We start from the raw sequence: 18,423 nt of genomic DNA, 5'->3' as shown, positions 1-18,423 counted from the left end.
TCCTATGTCTACTAATTGTTATCTAGATAGTGATATTGCAGGAAAAGATGTTGAAGAATCAATGTATAGAGGGATCATTGGATCTCTTCTGTATCTAACAGCTAGCAGACCTGACATCATGTACAGTGTATGTGTATGTGCTAGATTCCAATCAAAACCAAAGGAATCACATCTGAAGGCTGTAAAGAAAATACTGAAGTATTTGAAAGGCACAATCAATGTTGGATTGTGGTATCCTAAAGGTACTTCTCCATCTTTAACTGGTTACTCTGACTCCGATTTTGCTGGTTGTAAATTGGATAGGAAAAGTACAAGTGGAACGTGCCACACGTTTGGAGAATGTCTCATATCGTGGCAGAGCAAGAAACAAGCTTGTGTAGCACTCTCAACTGCTGAAGCTGAGTATATAGCTGCTGGAAGCTGCTGTGCTCAGTCAATTTGGTTTAAACATCAACTTCAAGACTTTGGTTTGAAGATTGATCACATACCACTGAAGTGTGACAACACAAGTGCAATTAACATTTCAAGGAATCCTATTCTACACTCAAGAACTAAGCACATTGAAGTTAGACATCACTTTATCAGAGATCATGTAGAGAAAGGAGACTGTGACATCAAATTCATAATGTCAGAAGATCAACTTGCTGACATCTTTACAAAGCCTCTACCAAAGGAAAGATTTTTCAAGCTAAGAACCAATCTTGGTATCATTAGTGAGTCCAATCTATCCTAAATCTCATAATTAAAGTATGATTGTGTGAATATGCATGAAATTGCTAAGCACTAATAGGTTTAAACTTGATGTATGTGCACTCATAATAGGAAATCACACAAAACACAGTATGCCCTGTATCTGCACACATTTCTCTGTGATAATCGATTACCTATCGGGTTAATCGATTACCATTGGAAGAAATGAAGAAATTGCTGAAAAATCAACAGCAGTAATCGATTATCAATTTTCAGTAATCGACTACCTCTGCTACTTTGATGCAATTTCTGATGCATACCCACTGTGATAATCGATTACCATGCGGGTTAATCGATTACCACTCACTCACTTGCATAATTACCCTGTTTCAGTTGCGAGATAATCGATTACCAACTGGGTTAATCGATTACCTGACGCGAACCCCTGTTTTTTTTTTTTTCTCTCAAAAACCCTCTTTAAATCTGTTTCGAATTCAAATTAATTCAAAACTCTCTCCATTTTTACTTCAAACTAAAACGAACGAAACCCCTGGTTCCCTTTTCTATCTCAAAATCTATTTCAAAACCTAACCCTAAGCCCCATTCATGGAAAGTCTTGGCAAAGGAAAGCGTGTAAAGCACATAGCCAACAGAGATTACCCTCGTCCTACTACTCAAGGTCAAGGTACATCTAAAAAGAAGAAACAAGAGTCCTCTCGTCCAGAACCTGAAGAAGAATATTCTCATTCGTGGTTCACAAGGAAGTCTCAAGAGGAAACTTTCAATGAGTCTTTTGCTTGCAAAGACATTGTGGCTCCAAAGGTACTCTACTCGTCTTGGCTTATAGAGCAAGGTTTTACATTTCCTACTCTGTTATCTAGTCAAGGAGTTAGCAAATTTGTTGGGTTAAGTGGACTGTACTACCCTGATCTTGTTAGGGTCTTTTACTCAAATTTGGGAAGAAATGAAAATGGTGCTTTGGTTTCAGAAGTTAAAGGAATAAAAGTTACTCTATCTGCTGATGTATTTTTGAAGATTGGTGGATTAACCAGAAATGGTATTAAACCTACCTTCAATGAATTAAAGATGAAAAATTTCTTAATAGATAAAGATACGTTTTTTTTGAGTATGCTGAGGGATGTTTCAGCCTGGGAGGCTAATAAAGAATACAAAAGAAAAGAAAAGAGGAAAATTACATATAATGCTGGAGGTCTACGAATGGAAGATAGACTCCTACATTATGTAATTGTCTGGATTCTGGCAGCAAGGGGGAGCAATCACGCACAAATCAGTGAAGAAGATATGGCACTGCTCGCAGCTTTTAAGAACAACATTCAAGTTGATTGGGTATATGTGGTAGAAGACATAATGCTAAAGACAAGGAGGTTAATGGACTGCAAGTGTCCATATGCTGTGTTCATAAGCAAGGTATTGGTGTTCTATAAAGTTCCCTTAACTGGTGAAGCAAAAGAGGTCACCAGAGATGTTCATGATATCAAGGATAGAGCTCTGAAAATGATGAAGCTAGTGAAAACAGATGCTGGTTGGATAGCAAAGGAAGATGTTCCTACTGCTGAGACTACAGAGCCGTCTCAACCTGAAGTTCAAATTGAAGAAGAGGAAGGTGCTGAAGAGCCCAAGCCTCTTTCTACTTTTGAGCTATCTGTTCTGGCAAAGCTAGATGACATCAGAGAAACTCAGAGAAGAGATTATCAAGAGCTGAAGGCTTGTTTTGAATCTATATCTGAACGACTGGATGCGATGAACATACCCTACCCTGAAGAACTTTAGTTATGCATTACATTTTAGGCACTGCATTTTAATTTGTTCTGCATAAATACTTTGATTTATATTTCAGACTTAAAGTTTGTAATAGTTGTAGTATTTGTATGCTTCTGAACATTTTTAATGCTTATATGATGAAAGTCTTATTAAGTGCTTGTTGTTTTTGTTGCATAAGTATCATGTTATTTCTCTGTTTACTCTGTTTTTTTTTGGTTTGGTTAAGCCAAACAGGGGGAGAAATTCATGAGAAACTGATTAAATGTTTATATGGTTGTTTATGTATTGTATAAGAAAGAAATGGAAATAGAACTGCATAATGCTTTGTATGGAAGTTTTTGTTCTAGACATATGCAGGTTCAAATTCAAGTTCAAATTTCAAACAAACAAGTGAAACAAAACAACATGATGATCGTGAAAGTCAACATGAAGAGTTTGGCTCATCAAAACCAAAAAGGGGGAGATTGTTGAAGATTGAAGAATCTACATCTGGAAGATGTTCCCTAGAAGTTTTAGTTTTGATGTTTTGTTCATGTTGCTTTTTATTTTAAGCCTATGTCAAAAGGATAATGTATTGATTGTTTAAAAGATTAGGCTTGTATGTGTTTGTTTGTTATGTGTTAAAAATTAGTAATTAACATGAAGGTGAAAATATCATAATACTCATTTTTCTTATTTCATTCATTGTTGAGAACATGAAGTATTAATTTACTGAGTGTTTGAGACTTTAAATGAAAACTTGAAAACATCAGAAATTTTCTGAGTTAAGGAATAGATTACCTGAACTGGTAATAGATTACCTGACTCATGTTGAAAAACTGATTGATACTGGAATAATCGATTACCATGTGTGGTAATAGATTACCAAACTGGTTCTGATGATTTCAAGAGGAAAAAGGATCGTGTTAATCGATTACCTCTTTAAAGTAATCGATTACCTCTGTTCCAAATGTGAGTTTTGTGTTATTTTGGCATCGTGTTAATCGATTACCATGTTAGGTAATAGATTAAAACAGGAGCTGAAACAATTAGTTCAGTTATTCTAACTCGTGGTAATAGATTACCATCACAGGTAATAGATTATCTCCGTTATGAATATAACTGAAATAACTGTTTCCTTGCACATGAAAATTGTCTTTAAATAAGATTAAAACTGAAGTTTTTTTAACAAGAAAAAAGAAGAGAAAAAAGAGAATTTTCACACACGGAAAGAAGTTTTTTTTGAATACACATTACTGCAAAAGAGAAAAAGATTTTCTGAAAAAGAAAGAAAGATCATATCTGCTGAAAATCAACTTTTGGAAAAAGAAGTGTGCAAGATCAATTCAAGAAGATGAAGTTCATATAGAAAATTCATTCTAAACTGGGTTACGTTGTTGAAGATCATATCTACACGAACAGGTGTACTCGTTTCTGATCTTTTATTGTTTGGATGGTTTTAACTCTTGAGATTAGAGAATCTCTGGAAGAGTTGTGTAAAGAGAAATCTTGAGATAGGTTTTTCTCAAGTAGGATATTGTGGGATCAATATTCTTGGGTTATATGTTTCTTGTGGAGTCAAGAAATGGTTTGTTAATCTTGTGGGTGTCAAGATTTGCTTGTTAAATTCATTGATTGGATATTGCTTGTGCAGGGTGCTTGTAAAGAATATCAATAGTGGATTTGACTGGATTTAGAGGTGTATCTAAATCTGAAACTGGATGTAGGCCTTTGGATGGCTGAACCAGTATATATCTTGGTGCATGATTTTCTTAACCCTTACACTCTTTACATTCTGTATAAGTTTCTTGATTAATGTTGTATGAAGAAAAACATTATCTGCAGAAACTGAACTTTAAAGATTCTTGGTAATTGATAAATTCAATCTTTACATATCTTGTTATTCAAATCTTGTTGGATAAGCTGTGCATTTATAACTCTGAATTACCTTTTATGTTTAAAGGTTTGTTTTAAATCAAGATTTGTTTGGTAAAGATTTAGAAAGCAAAGAAGAAAAGGAAAAATAATATAGAATCTATTCAACCCCCCCTTCTAGATTCTAACCGTAGGGACCAACAGAAGTCCGAGGCTACTTCGACAGTATAGGATGGGGATTCCTCCTTGATCCCCCTTCTCACCTGTACTTGACGGCGACGAAGGAGTTTCTGGCCACTGTCGGCGTTACTGAGTCGACAAACAGTTTTGGGGAGGCTGTCTGCTCAGTTGACTTCTGGATAAACCAGGGGTACCGCTCACTGACGTTGGACGAATTCAACGTCCAGGCAGGATTTTTCAGCAGGACTGATCAGCTCGCATATCGAGATGCTATATGCGAGTGGCCTGATCAGTGGACCCCGGTCGACATGTGGAGAGCGATCACAGGCCACGAAGACTATCATGCCGGGGTGAAGGGCACCCGGCTCCCGACCGCTCTTCGGATCTGTCACAAGATCCTCACCAGCACCATCCATGGCAGGTGGAAGAGCCCCGAGTCGGTGACACGGCCGGATTTATTAGCATTATACTGCATGGCCACCAGTCGGAGGGCCAACCCCGGATACTTCTTCCTCGAGCACGTTAAGAACTTGGGGGCACGAGAAGGAGGATCTAGGCAGGGATACATCCTGGTTGCCCCACTCCTCTCACGGCTTGCGGAGACTTGGGGATGCCCAGACGGCGTAGAGGCAGGGCCATTGGCACCGAAGCCAATTAATGCCTCCACCTTGATCAGTATGAAGATCATAGCGAGGTCAGGAGGGAGGTATGTACGAGCGGACGACCCCGACGCCTTCGCCGAGCTCTTCAATGACGTTGATCTTCAGGGCGACGGCAGCCCACAGCCAGAGACCGGCACCTCACAGTCGGATAGGGCCTACTTTGATGCCCGCTTTGATGCTTTACAGCAAAGCATCGATACTCAATTCGATGCTTTTTAGCACAGTATCGGCGCGTGGCAGCAGAGCACCGATACTCGACTGGACACTTTGGTGCAGGGGTTCGACAACCTCTCGGTTTGGATGCACCGCCAGTTCCCCGCTCCTCCACAGGACCCGCCGGCAGAAGAATGAAGACCGGCTTTCTTTTTCCTATTTTTATGTATTTGTTTGAATGGGCTGCGTCCCATCATTTCCCTTGTACAAAATTTCATGTTTATTTAATGAATGAAATTTTTTCACTCTTTGAGTCTAAATCTTTTAACACTTTTATTTCTGTACAACAAAAGCCAAAATCAACAAAAAAGGGCAAAATACAGAAAAAAGCCAAAATCAAAAAAGGCAAAAACACAGAAAAAGCCAAAATCAACAAAAAGGAAAAATACAGAAAATCCAACAAATTATACAGAATAACTGAGCCTGGAGAGGCTTGCCGAAATAATACTCTCAGAATAACTGAGCCTGGAGAGGCTCGCCGAAACAATACTCTCTCACCATACAGAATACTTGAGCCTGGAGAGGCTTGCCAAAATAATACTCTCACAAAATAATTGAGCCTGGAGAGGCTTGCTGAAATAATACTCCCACAGAATAATTAAGCCTGGAGAGGCTTGCCGAAATAATACTCTCCAAAAGACGTCTCAGCTCGCATTCTCGGGCTGAACAAAAAAACAATTCATCATACAGAATAATTGAGCCTGGAGAGGCTCGCAGAAATAATACTCCCCAGAGATATCTCAGCTTCCACTCACGGGCCAAATTCCCCAGTGAAAGCTATCAAACCAAGATCAACGAAAATCCCCAATGGAAGCGCGATCATCCAAAGCAAAATATTCAGTCAAAACTTCCTCAGTGGAAGATAGCTCTCCAACTCAGGCATTGAGTGAGTCTAAGCCTGTAGAGGCTTCCTAAATAATACTCTGGGATACATAAGATCCCTAAATCCCCAGTCGCCTACTCAAGAGGCATTCCTACAAAAAGGAAAATCCAAAAAAGAAAATCAATAAACCATTCCCCAAGTGGAAATCGGCTTTCAGCCAAAAATCAAGCGTCAAGATGATCCGCCTAACAGAAGAGGCTAATCAAAAATCAACATCTAGAATCCCCAGCGGATAACAGCCTACACAGAGGCAGCAAAAATCAGAAAATCCAAAAGAGTCACCCGAATAAGGATAACCGGGATACTCCACAACGTCAAAAGACGTCAGCCAATCATAAGGCATCGCTCACATCAGAAAGAGCATCTTCGTGTCCACACCCCAAGGAAACAGAAATTCCCCATGGGTACCAACTATGCAAATGCAAGTTGGGGCACAAGAACCTATGAGTAACTGCACATCCCCTAGACGGATCCCTGCGTTATCCAGCCCTCAGCGGCACCAAAATCAAAAACAAATTGTCAAAGCAGCATCGTGGACTGTGGAGACAAAACCATCACAGATCCCTGGAGAGGGCAAACTCACATTGCCAACGTCGTCAAGAACACGGAGGCAGACCCTGGGGAGGGCAAACCGCAGACCCTGGAGAGGGCAAACTCACGCTACCAAAGTGATCAGAAGCACGGAGGTACGCAGACCCTGGGGAGGGCAAACCGCAGACCCTGGAGAGGGCAAACTCATGCTACCCAGATGTCCAGAGCACCGAGGTATGCACAAGCCTGGAGAGGCGGTACTCACGCTACCAAAGTGTTCAGAAGCACGGAGGTATGCAGCTTCCAGCTCGGGCGGCAAGCGAAGCAAAGCCTGGAGAGGCGGTACTCACAACTTCCAGCTCGGGCGTCGAGTGAAGTTGAGCCTGGAGAGGCGGTACTCACAGCTTCCAGCTTGGGCGGCAAGCGAAGCTAACCCTGGAGAGGGCAAACTCAACTGCCTAGGATGTCAGAAGCACCGAAGCAGAGCCTGGAGAGGCGGTACTCACAGCTTCCAGCTTGGGCGGCAAGCGAAGCTAAGCCTGGAGAGGCGGTACTCACAACTTTCAGCTCGGGCGTCGAGTGAAGTTGAGCCTGGAGAGGCGGTACTCACGCTACCAGAGTGTTCAGAAGCATGGAGGTATGCAGCTTCCGGCTCGGGCGACAAGCGAAGCAAAACCTGGAGAGGCTACTCAGCAAATTTTCCACCGGAAGACACTACAAGTCGGAAGGATGGCCTAAAATTGTCCGGGTCGGAAATAAGACTCGAAGACTCTCAAAGATCGAAGGAAAGTCAGCCAGAAGGACTCCCAGAAGACCATAGGATGACTATCTGTAGGTTTAGAGGTCTTAGAGTAGCCAAAAATAAGAAAGTGGGAGGTTTGGAGCTCAATCCGGCCTCCTTGGAGTTCAGTACGGCCGTACTGCACATTTTGAACTACAATACGGCCGCACTGAACTCAATACGGCCGTATTGAAGTTTCTGAACTTCAATACGGCTGCATTGAATTTAATACGGCTGCACTGAACTTCAATACGGCTACATTGAATTCAATACGGCTGCACTGAACTTCAATACGGCTGCATTGAACTTCAATACGGCCGTATTGAGGTTTTTGAACTTCAATACGGCCGTATTGAATTCAATACGGCCGTATTGTAGTTCAAAACTTCAATACGGACCGTATTGACCCCCAGAGTCCGTATTGAGCCTCATCCCTATAAATATGACGTCAATGGGACGTCATTCGGGACTTTCACACACAGTTTTAACCCTCTTCTTGAGTATTCTGGGTTTTTTTGAGCAGTGCTCTGCCTAGAAATCACTCGGAGAGTTGATCCGACGAAGTTCTTGAGTCACGAGCCATTTGCTTGAGTCTCGAACCTAGTCGAAGGGAAATCCTCCGGATTTCCATAGTTAAAATTTTATAGGAGGGAGCGAGCGGTCTTGTAGAGGGAGGGAACGCCAAAACGCTTCCCAATTTCTGTCAAGATATATAAGAAAGCACGCTTCAAAGGTTTATCTCTTTAAAGTCCCTTCTTTTACCGCTTTCTGTGTGTACATATTTAAACTGTCATCATGTAGATAGTTAATTTATAATTGCTTAGAATAAATAGGGGTAATTTAGTAATTTTGCACTATTATTTTTAAATAATCTGTCGTGGGGAACCCGAAAGGGGCGCTGTGGGGTGCTAACACCTTCCCCACGCGTAACCGACTCCCTTACCCGACTCTGGTTGTCATGGCCGAAGTCGATTTTTGAATCGATTGCCTTAAACTTCTTTTTCCAATGTTTTGAGTAAAACATTGGTGGCGACTCCACGAACCCTTCCTTTTTATGAAAACCGCTAATCCATGGAGGGTCCCGCTTGGGATTAACATGGATTGGTGAGCCTTTTAATAAAATTGCTCGTTTGACAAGGTCTCAGTTTGAGAATAAGTCATTCTAGCAATCCATATTTTTAAACAAATAAAAGAGTCCAACCATCCTTCGCGAATGCCGAAAGCCCGTTTCGGGCCGGTGGCGACAATAAAGGATGTTTTCTCATGGTCTTTCACAACCATCTTAATCTGGTTGTATCCCAATTATCCATCCATGAAGGAAAAAATGGTGTTTGTGGCGGTATTGTCTACCAACATATCAATATGTGGTTGAGGGAAGTCATCTTTGGGACTTGCTCTGCTCAAATCTCGATAGTCTACGCGGACTCAAACCTTCCCGTTCTTCTTCAATACTGGCACTATGTTTTCAAGCCATTTAGGATAATGTGAGATAACTAGAAACCTTGCGTCTAATTGTTTTTGTACCTCTTCCTTTATCTTAAGGGACCATTCGGGCTTAACCCTTCAGAGTTTTTGCTTTACAAAATGAGCTTCTTCATTTATGGGAAACTTGTGTTCAACGATTTCAGGGTCCAAACTTGGCATATCGTGGTAAGACCAAGCGAAGATGTTGATATATTATCTCAGTAGGTCAATCAATTGGTATTTAATGTCTTTATTGGTCTTTGTGCCAATAAGGATTTCCTTCTTGTCCTCTCCCTGTCCGATGTCAACTTTCTTGAATTGGTTTCTTCTAGATAAGGTTGCATTATTCGAGTCTCTTTGTCTAGTAACCTATGTATGTCTAAAGATATGCCCTCCTTGAATTCAGTCAATGCATCATGGACATTTGGAGTTTGATTAATTTGATTTTCTTCGGTCATGTTTGTTTTTAGGTTTTGTAATTGGTTTTAGAATTTAATGCATGAGAGGAGGGAGAAAAGAACAAATAGAGAATTTGAAAGAATGATGTGTTATTTATTGATGATAAAAAAAAATTTATACAAACCCTTTATTGTGTGAACCCATGACTATGGGCAAGAATCATGGGTTGAAAAAGAAACGAATTTAAAAATCCCCTAAAAAGCCCCTCTTATGGAAACTTTTCAACATGCAACTCCAAGATCACTTCTCATTATACTTGGGAAGTGGCTGCTTGTCCATGCTAGGTGTGCTAGTGTCAAAATTCAACCATCCAGCATCTATGAGTCCTTGCAAATGATACTGTAGGACCTTGCAATCTTCTACGAAGTGTCCTATGGCCCCGAAGTGATAGTCGCATCTCTCCTCGAGCTTGTACCATACTAGGTAACGGGGATCCATCTTCCTTAATGGGGTAAGTCATACTAGCATGGAAGCTTGCAAAAGTTGGGGTAACAACTCCACGTAGGTTGTGGGATCTTGCTAATTTCCCTATACCTTCTAAGCTTTGTCTTGGTTCTACTCTGGTTGATTGAAGGCCAGTGGAGAAGGTTACCGCATTGATTTCTCCTTTTTTCTTCTTTCTAAAGACCCTTTTAGGGTCTTGGTTCATGGGAGCCTTTTCCTTCCGCTTTTTAAGCCTTGCTCAACCCTTTCTCCAACGGTAACTATGTCAGAATAGAGGGTTGACATGTTCCATATCATCTTGTCGTAGTAAGGCCCAGTCAAGGAGTTGATGAACATAGTCATAGTATCCTTATCAAATAGCGGGGGTTCCACATGGGTAGCCAACTCTCTCTGCCTTTGTGCATAAGTTTTGAAAGGTTCATCACCCTTCTTGCTCAAGATTTGAAGATCCAACCTGTCAAGAATAAGGTCGATGTTATACTTGTACCACTTGAGGAATGCATTGGCAAGCTTATTTCGAGTTTAAATTTTCCCTTCGTCCAACTACATATACCAATTTAAAGCAACATCTAAGAAACTCTCTTAAAAGTAGTGTATCAATGTAGACCCCTAAAATTGTCCGGGTCGGAAATAAGACTCGAAGACTCTCAAAGATCGAAAGAAAGTCAGCCAGAAGGACTCCTAGAAGACCATAGGATGGCTATCTGTAGGTTTAGAGGTCTTAGAGTACCTAAAAATAAGGAAGTGGGAGGTTTGGAGCTCAATACGGCCTCCTTGGAGTTCAGTACGGCCGTACTGCACATTTTGTACTACAATACGGCCGTACTGAAACCAATACGGCCGTATTGAAGTTTCTGTATTTCAATACGGCCGTACTGAATTCAATACGGCCGTATTGAAGTACAAAAACTCAATACGGGCCGTATTGAACCCAGGGGCCGTACTGCGCCTCATCCCTATAAATAGGACGTCATTTGGACGTCATTCCACACTTTCACACACAGTTTTGACTCCCTCCTTGAGTATTCTGGGGTTTTTGAGCAGTGTTCTGCCCTAGAAATCTCTCTGGGAGTCGATCCGACGAAGTTCTTGAGTCACGAGCCATTTGCTTGAGTCTCGAACTAAGTCGAAGGGAAATCTTTTGGATTTCCATAGTAAAAATTATTTTTTAGGAAGGAGCGAGCGAGCTTGTAGAGGGAGGGAGCGCCAAAAAGCCTCCTAAACTTCATTGATATATAAAAAGCACGCTTCAAGAGGTTTCTTCTCTAAAAATCCTTTCTTTTACCGCTTTCTGATTGTTGCATATTTAAATTCGTCATCATGTAGATATTTAATATATAATCGTTTATAATAAATAGGGGTAATTTAGTAATTTTACGCTATTATTTAATAAATAATCCGTCATAGGGAACCCGAAAGGGGCGTTGTGGGGTGCTAACACCTTCCCCGCACGTAACCGACTCCCTTACCCAACTCTGGTTGTAATGGCCAAGGTTGATTTATAAAATCAATTGCCTTAAATCTTTTTCCAATGTTTTGAGTAAAACATTGGTGGCGACTCCAAGAACCCTACCTTTTGCGAAAACCACTAATCCATAGAGGGTCCCGCTTGGGATTAATATGGATTGGTGAATCATTTTAATAAAATTGTTAGTTCGACAAGGTCTCAGTTTGAGAATAAGTCGTTCTAACAATCCACCACTTTCCAAAACATTAATAAGAGTCCGACCATCGTCGCGAATGCCAAGGTCCGTTTCGGCGGGTGGCGACAATCAAGAGTTTCTCGTTATCAATATAAGCAGCCATCTTTCAACAATACATCATTAGATGTCCTCTTGGGTAGTTGGCCTCGCTGTATTTGTTGAAGTTTGGGACCATGAACTTCGGAGGAAACTCGATGCCCTAGACAAGGCACATCTTTGCAGCTTCTTTGATGTCAAAGCTATGACCCTCGACAACCCTTAGTCATTCTTTCAGGGCATTCAGGTGGTCCTTAGAACCATCCCCGACGTTGTTGGTGCTATTGTCATTGTGTTGTAGCTTGTTCATAGTTTCAAACATTTTGGCCATTTACTTATTGAGCTGTGTGAGCTCCTCGATAAGTACGCAATTCCTTTCTTCTAAGGCCTCTATAACTCTTCCTTTTTGGGCCATTGTGAGTACAGAGTGTTGAAAAGCCATCTTCAAGGGGAAAACATTTTATTAGGCTAATGACTGAAGATGCATGAAAAGGTCTCTAACAAAGATTTAGCAACCATTCCTTTGAAGGTGATAGTGATTCATTGGTGTTCCTTTTCGTAATGTTTTACGATGTGACAAAGGTTACACTAACTAAGGTATGCTAGTCTTTGTTAGTGATCTCACGATGATCCTAAGTTGAAAGGTTCATGAAATGCATGTCTCTCATTTCTTATTTTTTCTTCTCTCTCTTTTTGTTATTAAGTTTCCTTACATGATGATGCATTTTGTTCGAAATGTGTTCTTTGTCTTAGGGGGATTATTAAAAAATAAACAAACAAATGTACATACATGTGCTCACACAACATACACCCACAAACAAATCTCGTTCAAATCCATGGGTTGAGGTCCTTGTAAAGAAAGGTGCGTGGTATAGAGTGGTTCTAACTGTTCTCATCAGTCTTTAAAAGGCTCCCAAGGTTCCCCTATTATAGGGATCCAGTATCTTTGTCATTGTCAACTAGCAGACTCTAGGGTCCGTCCAAAGTATTCAAACTAGAGCAATTGATATCATCTTGAGTGTGATTTTCGATAAGGACCTATAGGCTCAAGGCCATCACTTTGGTCGATCGTATGTCAATCGCTCCCTATGGTTATCTCACTTACCCCTGGGTATAGAGGGAACTTGTGTGTGTAATGGTTTGTATACATTTTTATTTCAAACAAATGCAGAAATTTAAACAAGCAAGCAGTTATCAAAGCCATTCTTAAACAAATAGATATTTACAAACAGGATAAAAGGGATAAAAATTTAATTATTATTTTTATTATGCTAAATTCGTTATTTAATTGGTCTGACCCTCTTTAAGCTTCCCTAGTGGAGTTGTCATCTATCAGAACCCAAAAAAAAATTATCTTGCCCACAGATGGTTTTGACTTCCATTTGAAAATCTCATCAACTAAGAAATGTCCAAAGATCAGCTTAATCCTTCACCAATGGTTTTTGAAAAAGATTCTTCAGAGTCATCACCGATATTTTACTCAAAACATCGAAAAAAGGAAAAAAATTTTAAAAAATTAATAATGGCCTTCATAGCCAGAATTAGGTTCGGGGGTCGGTTATGTACGGGGAAGGTATTAGGCACCCCACAACGCCTTCAATTGGTATCCTATGAAAAATTTAGCATAATAATGAACAATAATTATACATTTACCCCTTTTTATCAGTCATTTATATTCCTGATGTCTACATGATTATTGATTATTCTATGATAATAATATTATAGATGAAGCAATTAAATAAATAAGTAGAGAGAGAATTAGTGGAAAGACCTCTTAAGCAAACTTTATAGAATAAGAATCTCAAATCTTGCTGCAAAGGCGCATTTTGGAAATTTTTTGCTCTACAAAAGCCTACCAAACACTCAAGAAAGACTATAGAGAGAAAAGAGAGAATTTCTAGTAGGACTAGGTCAACTGAACAATGTGTTCTCGAAAGAGCGTGCCTTATAAATGCTTATATAGGCTTCTGAAGCCATGGAACGACTGTTCCCAAGCTTGGAACAGTCGTTCTAGCCCATAAACTTACACATAAAATGGGCCCTTCGAACGGCCCGTTCCCAATTAGGGTTATAGGTCATTTTTTTAATTAGGAATAGTCGTTCTAGGTTTAGAAAGAGTCATTCCACGTCTAAAACTAGGGTTTTGAGGTTATTGGGCCTTCTAGTGTTGTCCTGGTCCATTTTGGTGCTTTATTGGGCCTTTGAGGGCTACTCGTGTCATCTTAGTGGCCTTTTGTCCCTAATAGTGGCAGCCTGAACGAAATTTGGTGTCTACGTCTGGATTTACTTCTAGGAGCCCTTAGAGTTCATGAAGTCTATTTGAACAATAGATATCATCTCAAAGAAAATTATTTTGTTGCTATAAGGATTGGTGAAACTAGCAAGAGGAGAGACAAAGGTAAAAATCTAAAGGTTGAGTCTAAGCATAATAACTCAAATGAAAGTTTTGACAACTCCACGGATGATGAGATATCTCTTATGTCCAAGAAGTTTAACAACATGCTCAAAAAAGGAAAGCTAAGGAGCTTCCATAGAAAGAATGATAGGTTCAAGAAACTTGTTAAGGAAGACAACAAATAGGTCATCTGCTATTAATTAGTGTAAGAAGCTTAGATATATGAAGGTTGAATGTCTAACACTTAAAAAGCAATGGACCAAAAAGAAAAAGGCCAAGAAGATTTTTATGGCTACTTGAAAGGATCTAGAAAGCAATAATGGCAACAATTCAAACGATGAAAAGGCTAACATCTGTCTTATGCCAAATGCAAACAATACAAGATTAGATGTAAATTATGACTCTAACTCATGTCCTTCTAATAATTCCGATGAAGAAGAGATGTCTTTTGAGACTCTCCTAACAAACTCTCACATGACCACTCTTAAGTGTAAATGTAAATTGTTATCAACAGAAAATGAAAAACTTAAGAATGATTTGTTAGATGCTACCAGAGAGATTCTGTAATGACCCGCCTGACCGTCACATTGTAGAACAACACCACACATAAATAGAGTATGCATAAAAAAGGAATATATACATATATCCAGCCTAAGGCTCAACAAGTCAAAGTATCTAATAAAAACAAAATGCTACACTGAGGTAGCCTACAAAAAAAATCCAACTCCAGGCACCTCCTGTGGCCTCTAGCAGCTATCTCCCAGCCTATCCCTACCTTGCTCCCATACATCGTATGATCATCGCAGTCCAAACCACATGGAAACATGCAAGGGTAAGCTAGAGACAATAAACAACTCATAATAATTAAATATGCAACACACTAACTATATAATCATCTTCACATCCAACATAGAAGACAACAACACATATACTACACATCTTAACATCATTTCAACTTGAATCAACATATCAACACTGTATCAACACTTCAACGCAACTACTGTACAAACCATTGGAATAGTTACCATATTCATCATAACAACAACCAACACATGTATTACACACCTTTCAACAACACATGTCTAAAAGAAACTTACAACACAAGTAATCTAGTGATGCTAGCATCATCATCCACTTGTATACAAATAAGCAACTTACAACATAACAGCACTATCATCATCCTCAACAAGGTCAACATACAACACAATCATAGGTTAACAACACAACAACATATATACAACTCATATCAACAACAAATCAACTCATCAACAACTTATGCATCGTCACGCATTTCAACTCGGAGATCTCCTACAACATGGGTGAGCAGTCTAAGTGGCTAGGTCCTACCGAACTGACAACATATAACCTTTTTGGGCTTGCTAGGTAAACAACAAATTTGGATATCAATCCACAACATGATAACGGTTTCTCAAACTTTGCCACTTAAACAAGGAAGTATAGTACTATGTTTGGATAAAATAGCTGGGTTTAGGCCTACCACGACATTAGTTAGCTCAACTAAGCCACCTATGGGATTAGCCTATCGACTATCCTCCAAATACTACAATCCTCTGATACTCGGTTATGAACTAAGATCCTGACTTCGTACTTTACTCGAATTGGCCGCTTGTAATCGGTATAGCTCGACCTAGCCCCTATACCGTGGTTGCTTCATACACGTGTGCCTCGACCTTGCCCACACACGGGACCAATTAAGTCCTAGAGGAGAACAACACAATGTCCATTCCAAAGGACAACGTCCCAAAGAGGTTTTTCAACAAATTGGCTTTCAGAGCACCACAACACTCTCAATCCCCACAATGGGATGAGCAACTTTGAAAACATCTCCTCTAGTCCTAGTGATCAACAACTTATCATCACAACTAAATCAACTTAGAACTTAAACAACGTAGTCAAGTCACAACATTAACAACACAATTCAACAGCACAACAACTTCTCAATAGTGTTTAACAACATGTTTTAGCAACAAAGCAACTTATCCAAATCATACGTATAGTATTTCTTCACAAATACACAACTATGATTCAACACAAAACTACATCTTCTCATCATATCACAATATTCAACATTTTCTTAGTCATAGAATTAAGCACATTCATGCCCAGTGCAAGTAAACTCGCGCCCCGCTTGAACCCAACCCGAGAGATCCAAAGCTCTCCCACGCCCGGCGTATCATCATCATGCCTGGCGTGTTGGTAGGCAGAGACTTCCAAGAGTCTCCCAAGCCTGGCGTGCCAAACCCGCGCTCGGTGCAACTCAGGAAGAGACCTCACTAGGGTTTCTCGCCCGGGTGCTCATTCTGCGCCCAGCATCACCCTAGGCAGAGACCCCCAAGGAGTCTCTACGCCCGGCGCGCTCAAATCGCGCTAGACGCCATATTAGTAACTCAAAATTTTGAGCCACTATCTGCTATCACGCTCGACATGGTTCTCCCCACGCCTGGCATGATTCATCCAGAGACTTCCATTCCTAATCTCGCCCGGTGCAACTAACCTCGCGCCTGGCATGATTGGACAATGGAGTTCCCTGATGAACGCACGCCTGATGCCAAGAACTACGCCTGGTGCGATCTCAAACAACAACCCTCAACTTCAAAAATTTCAACCAAACACTTGAAAATCAGCCAACTCAAACACATGCAATCCATGAAATTAAATACATTTACTTTATACGACTCAAAAACAAACTTCATTTCAACATGTAGTCATCAAACGAATCAAAATCACCATTTTCCCAAATTTTCCCGAAACCCCAAAAATCATAAATTCTTCAAATCAATCAATGATTTTCAACATTTATACATTAAGCTGAGTTTTTACACTCAGATACAAAAATTTAATCTATAATCTAGCTTCCCTCACCTTAGAGAAGAAGAATCCGAGCTCCGAGGAAGAGAAAGGAAGAAGAAGAAGGAGAAGGTTTGCGCTTCCGACTAGCAATCCACACCTCTACTCCTTACCTTCAACAACAACAACACCACAAGGAAGCTTAGAAACTTGGAATAAGGAAAAGGATGTGAGGAGGAAATGAGGGTGTTGAGGGGAAGGAGGAAGAAGAGCTTGCGGGTCTTACATTTTCAAACTCTCAAACTTAATATCATAAGCAATGAACCTATTGAGATTACAACATTGTAAGCTAAAAACATAAAACTTAGAAATAATCTTGCTAAATTTATAAAGAATCTCCCAAACTGAATATGCTTCTAAAACATACAAGACTTTTGTTTGAAAAGAAATGGTATTAGATTTGAAATAAAGTCTAAGACATCTTATTCAAGACCTAAGACTATTCTCTATCAGATTCAAAAACAAACAAAAACATAAAAGTCTAAGGTTAAAGGTACTAACTGTTGGTCCCAGTTTACTAGAATCTAAAAGGGGGTTGAATAGATTCTATCCTAAGATGACTCACTTTTCAAAAATTCTTGATAAAGACCTACCAAGATATCTAAAATTCAACCTTTACTCAATTTGAATTAACAAAGAATAGTAGATTACAAGGTTTATTACCAACGTATCAAAATATTAACGTTAATGCAGCAAAACAATCACTTATAACAAAGGTTGATTTTAATATTACCTTCTTTTAATCAATTTCAATTACAAGAATAAAGATCTGAGTTGGTACTGCAATTGAAATTTCATATCTTAGAAATCTTTAAAACCTTTAAACAAGAAATTAACAAGATTCTTTAAAGATAAGGGTAAGAAGATAAAAAAACACAAAAATTTATATTGGTTCAGCCATCCACTTGGCCTACATCCAATTTTCCCTGATTTAACACCCAATTAAATCAAAGATCATATAATATTGTTTACAAACACCTTGCACACACAATATTACAAGAATTCAAACAAACATCAATCTGGAGTTAAACATGAAACACATAGAAGGGGGGTTGAATATGTGTGTGTTAGTACAAAGGAATTATATAAGCATTTTCACAAGAGTAATGTTCTTCATCCAATGTACTTTCAAATAACAGACTGTTATTCAAAATTTTCTTAACACAAGGATACTGCGTCTGAAAGATTTATCGTCCACTGAGGAAAATGGTTTAGATAACAATAATGATTGCATTTTCCTTTTCAAGATAGTTTCATATAAGGATGAGTAGTAGATAAGACTTTTCAGTGTAACATATTTGTTAAACAAACTTTGCGTCTTCGTCGGAAAATTGGATTTAATAAAAAATAGACATTAGACGAAGTTTTCAACATGGTTTGTTGATTAAGAAGTGTTTGCGTCTAAAATAGAAATAAGACAGTGCAATCATTTTTATACTGGTTACGTCCAGTCTCCTTCAACTGAAGGGTTCCACTAG

The sequence above is a fragment of the Cajanus cajan genome, chromosome 9 (assembly GCF_000230855.2).
Source record: "Cajanus cajan strain Asha chromosome 9, NIPB_CcT2T_4, whole genome shotgun sequence".
NCBI lineage: Eukaryota > Viridiplantae > Streptophyta > Magnoliopsida > Fabales > Fabaceae > Cajanus > Cajanus cajan.
This window is presented reverse-complemented; position numbering follows the sequence as displayed.